This window comes from Mus caroli, chromosome 19 (genome assembly GCF_900094665.2).
Source record: "Mus caroli chromosome 19, CAROLI_EIJ_v1.1, whole genome shotgun sequence".
NCBI lineage: Eukaryota > Metazoa > Chordata > Mammalia > Rodentia > Muridae > Mus > Mus caroli.
Genome location: NC_034588.1, coordinates 18,476,022 through 18,481,691, shown reverse-complemented (window position 1 = coordinate 18,481,691; position 5,670 = coordinate 18,476,022).

Below are 5,670 nucleotides of genomic sequence, written 5' to 3'. Positions count from 1 at the left end.
GTTGTGGGTAGCTGGTGAGTGTCAGCCGACCCTGTGCTCCCACTACCCGGTGCTGATCTGGCCGGATGAGGCCTGTGGTCCTACTCAGGCCGGTTTCTCTCAAATAACTTTAAAGGAAGATGAGAGAGGGTATCTGAGTGGAAGATGGCTTGTCTACTACATGCACAATTCCAAATTCAATTCCTGGTTTGTTTTGGTTCAAACTTCTGGAGGTCAAAGACCATAGTTTTGATCTGGAATGTTCCCCAAATGTTTATGTGTTCAAGGACTGGTGTCTAGTTGGAGGGAGATTGTTATTAGTGGTATGACCTTAAATGGGATATTCTATGTCCCTTCTATCTGCCTTCTGTCCACTATGATGTGAACAGTATATGCCCCTGCTACAATGTACTGTCACCACAAGCCCCCAAAACAATGGAGCCAAACTACCATGGCCTGAAACTGTGTGCCAAAATACACCTTTCCTTTTGTACATTGATCTTCTTAGATTTTTAAGAACAATATAGTTTTCTTTACTGATCAAGCTTCAGCAGAACTTAAAAACTATATGTTTAAGGTCAGCCTGGACTACACATTGAAATCTTGTTTCAAAAAAGTGGGTGGGGGGTGAATTTTGTTTCTTATAAGGGAAGGGTCTGTCAATAAGGTCTTGTTCCCCGGTTGGTTCTTGACTTGTCAATAACGAAGGCTGGGGGCCAATTGCTGGAAGTAAGGTACAAGCAGGACTTCTGGGTCCCAAGAGGAAATGGAGATTCCGGGAGAGAAGGACTTTTTCTGCCATGATTTGGAACGAGAAGCAGGAAACAACCATGTAAGATCTCAGGGCAGCTAGGGCCTGCAGCCTCTGCTATGAGCAGGTGGCCAAAGATGTTTGGTGAGGGCTAATTGGAATAAGTCACTAAGTTAAGGGCAGAAGGAGAGGTGGAGATTATAAATTAGTAAGGGCACACCTTTCCTGGCAGGAGGTAGCTGTGCCCACCAATTGTGCCTGGAAAAGCAACTGTAAAGTGACAACCTAAGTGTGTACCCTTTATCCATGGATCCAAGGGTCTCAGGTAAGGCTGGTAACTAGATGTCTCCTGGAGCAAGGGTCTTGGGAGTGGGCTGGTAGAGCAGTAGATTCCCAGAGCAAAGGCAGATAGGAAAGAAAAGCTGGGTCAGTGCTGACGGTGGCTGATCCCTGAGCTAAGCTGGGTGGAGCAAAAGGGAGCAGGGAGTGGGTTGGTAGCACAGCAGCTCCCGTGCAAGGCAGTAGTATGCTTTTAAAATTACACACAACAGGTTATCCTTGCTATTTAAGAACTATAACGTACAGGCCACCATGGACTGTACATTGAAATCCTATTTCAAAGAAGTGGGGAAAAAAAAATTTTGGTTATCCTTCAGAACTAGATGGTAAGATCCTATCGCTGAAGCGGTGTCATAGTGAACTTATAGAACATGGAAAAAGTGGTTGGCATTCATTTGGAAGCTTCGTCCTTACTAAAGAACTTTCACAGTGCTAGAAGGTGATATCCATGCCGCGGAGCTTGCAAGCTACAATAATGGCTGTCCCAACAAGATATGGCCGCTGTTGTAATGGTTGCATGAGTGTAATGATAGCGACCAATCACTTTCTGATTGTATCTAAGATCTACTTCATGAAATGGCAGACATCCCTAGAACTGTTATAATATTTATAAGGACATACTGCTGGATAGGTCATAGTCTCTAGGAAAGAAAGTGCTGTTACTATTATATTAAATGGGAATAATATTAAAATGCCTTCCAATGGCTTATTTCTACACCCATAGAACAATGCATCTCTCAAAACTCACAGTGCATCTTTCAAAACTCACAGGAGAAGATGTTCTCGCAATGGATAAGTACTGACTGGTCAACACTCAGAGAATGTGAAACTGCTCTGCTCTAAAGGGTTCATTCATATCACTCACCTCAGGGAAGACTGAAAGAGCCAGAGGTAGAGGGTGACTTCAAGGAAAAGGCTTTCCAGAGGCAACAGGGAAGCTGCACATATAAACTCACAGTGAATGTGACAGCATGCATATGACTCTGTAAGCTCAAGCCAGACCAAAAAAAAAAAAAAACACGGCATGGAGTCAGGAGGTGGGCACTAAAGACCATCACTGGCTGAGGAGCTGTTGACATTTGATGGCTGCTGGGAGGGGAAGAGTCAGATCTCTTTAATGATGTGACCTCTGGTAGGTCAACCATACTCCAAGGCTGTTCCCACTTCTAAGGTTAGTTGGGTTGCACAAACTCTACTCATTGATGCAGGAGTGGGGAACCTGGGGGTTAGGAGATAAGGAGTGGAAAGAAGAAAACTCAGAGCTGTGTAAATAGACTGGAATCTGGAGAGTGGATATGAGAGGTGTTTGGGAGATAAATATGATACAAATAATTGTATGAAATTCTCAAAGAATTAATTCTTTAATTAATTAATAAAAGAATTTCAAAAAGTTTTTAAAAATCACTGTCACAATTGGGCATATATTTAAACCCACCCTTCCTTTCTTTTCTCCCTTCTTTTCTCCCCTTTTCAACAGTTATAAAGATGATACAAGCAAGCTGCTTAAGATTCACAGGCTAGGCAAGTCGTCCATCATTTCTCTCCTATGATATTCTAGGAACTGTAATACCAGTGGGTAACATTTGATAAACATATTGTACTGACTCCATTGTCAGCAGTTTGCATGTAATATTTCGATTCTCATAGGAGTATTAAAATGGAGGCATAATTACTAATCCCATTTGGATAATGTGGAAATTACCAGAGGCTATTATGCCCTTGGTGGAAAAGCAATGGTATAGTACTACAGAGCAGTGCACCTCAAAGGCCTGGACCATGAGGCCTTGATCCTTCACTGTTGTTATCTGTTTGTTTTTTATGCTGTTTTTCCTTTCTACAATTTTGAGGGACAGGAAGAGGGGGGTGGGAGGGGGATGGAGAGGGAGAGGAAGAGAGGGTGAAAGAAAGAGAGAAGAGAGAGAGACACACACACACACACACACACACACAGAGAGAGAGAGAGAGAGAGAGAGAGAGAGAGAGAGAGAGAGAGAGAGAGAGAAAGAGAGAGTNAGAGAGAGAGAGAGAGAGAGAGAGAGAGAGAGAGAGAGAGAGAGAGAGAGAAAGAGAGAGTTTCTCCATGGAGTCCCAGCTGTGTCAGCCTCCTTCACTGTTAAGAGGAGGCAGAGCAGGGCCATTAAGGCCCTTATGATCCCAGCTGTGGTGATAGTTAGTATTACCTGTTAGCTTGTCAGGATGTAGAGTCACCAGGGAGGCAAGCCCCTGGGCATGGCCCTAAGAGACTTTCTAACCTGGATTAAATGATGTAGAAGGCTCACCCTGAATGTGAGTGGTACCATCCAAAGGCTGGGGTCCCGGGCACAAGCAAAAAAGGCAATGAGGTGAGCCTAAATGGACCCTTCTCTCTCCTCCATGAGCAGATACAATATGACCAACTGCCTCAAGTTTCTGTCACCATGATGGGTAGGGCCCTCGTATCATGATCCGAAATAAACCCTTCCTTCCTGTAAAGTTCTTTTGTCAGGAATTTTATAGCATCGATGAGTAAGCTCATAAAGCAGCCAACCAAGAAGTGCTCCATGGGCTGGATATGGTGGTATAAGCCTTTAATCCCAGCATTCTGGAGGCGGGGGCGGGGGCAGGGGCGGGAGATCTCTTTGATTTCAAGGTCATTCAACATAGTGAATTACAAGCTAGCCAGGGCTACAGGGTAAGAATCTGCTTTTTGTTTGTTTGTTTTTTTAAAGAACTCTTCCATACTTGATGAACGTCTATGATAGTAGGTGGTTAGCATTCTACTTCTCAGGATACTGTAGTTTACATCTAAAGTATTCCCAAAAGGTTCTTATACCAAAGGCTTGGTTGCCATTCTGCAGTAGTTAGGTGGTAGATCCATTAAGAGGTGTATTCTCCTGGAAGGAAGTTAGTTCACTGGGATGTGCCACTGAAGAGGCCACTGGAACTTTGGATTCTTTCTCCTGCCTTCCTCTCCATTTCTCCCTCTTCTTTTCTCTATTACTCAGCCATTATGACACATACAGTTTCCTACGTCATGCACTCTCTGCTCTAGTGTTTTGTCTTAACTGCTCAAGGCACCAAGAAAAAGTGTTTGTAGACAAACCTCTGACTTCATGAGCCAAATGAAACTTTTTGTCCTTTGAAGTTGTGTGTTTCAGGCATTTTGTCATAGTGGCAGAAAGACTAATGGACAAGACTTAATCACACAGACTCCAAAACAACAAAATATATTATTCCTTTTATTTCTCTTTTTGAAACAGGGTCTCATTGGCCACTATGCAGTCCTATATAGTCTGGAACTCACTCTAGGTCAGGCTGGGCCCCAACTCACAGAGACTGAGCTGCTTCTGCCTCCTAAGTGCTGGGATGAAGGGTGTGTGCTGTCATGGCTGCTTGGTTCCTTTAGTTTTAAATGTCAAACAGTTAAATCTAATGTCCTGCCTTTGTCCAGAATATATCTCGTAAATGCCGTGCTTTTTGTTGTTTCAGATGAAGCTAACACTCTAAGTTGTTTCATTATCAGTGTTCAAAACAAACTAAGTATGCGATGTGTGTGTGTGTGTGTGTGTGAGAGAGAGAGAGAGAGAGAGAGAGAGAGAGAGAGAGAGAGAGAGAGAAGGAGGGAAGGAAGGGGGGAGGGAGAATAAATAAATATCTAATTAGCCATATATGTCACCATATGACATTTTCTCAATATCCTCAAAAGACAGACAAAATTATGCCAGGTTTGGTAGCACCTGCCTCTAATCTCAGCACTAGACCAAGAAGATTATGAGCTCAAGGCCAGAGTTATACCAGGTCTCTCTCTCTCCTCGCTCCAGGGGTACAGTGTGAAGACACTGATACTGCAACAGTGTCTCTCATTTTTGATTTAAAACAATGCATGCTTTGTGTGCCAGGGCATCTGAGTTATTAATGGCACCCATCCTTCCCCAGCCCTCATTTTCCTGGGAACAAGCCACACTGTAATCTGAGCAGAGAGAACATCAGAAATGACTCTGAGGATGTGGTGGGGGATATAGCTCTGTCCACACTGTGGACAATTTGTTCTCTAGGCAGGGGACACTAGAGAGGGAGGTGGTGCTTTCTGTAAGAGATGGGGATGTTCTGAACTATATCAGACCAATAAATCATAAGCCTCTCATCTCCGACTTTTGGAGAGAGGCGCTGAGAAATTAAATGTGTTATAAAACAGGCACAGTGTCATGCTCCTGTAACCCCAAAACCTGGAAGCTGTAGGCAGCAGAATCAGAAACCCAAAGTCATCCTCACCTCTATGATAGGGCCATTCTGGGCTGCAGGAGACCTTGTCTCAAGAAAGCAACCAAACTGAAACAAACACAAACATAAACCAACAAGAGTAGTTTCAATGAATTTTCAATACAGTTTTCTTCCCTAAAGGAAGACGTTTCTAGCTGGGTGTGGTGTTGCACACCTTTTTTTCCCAGAGGCAGAGGCAAAGACAGGCAGATCTCAGAGTTCCAGGACAGCTAGTGGTTGCATAGAGAAGGGTGGCAGAGGTGGGGTGTGATGGTTTGTATATCCTTGGACCAGGGAGTGGCACCATCTGAAGGTGTGGCCTTGTTGGAATAGGTGTGACCTGGTTGGAATGGGTGTGTCTG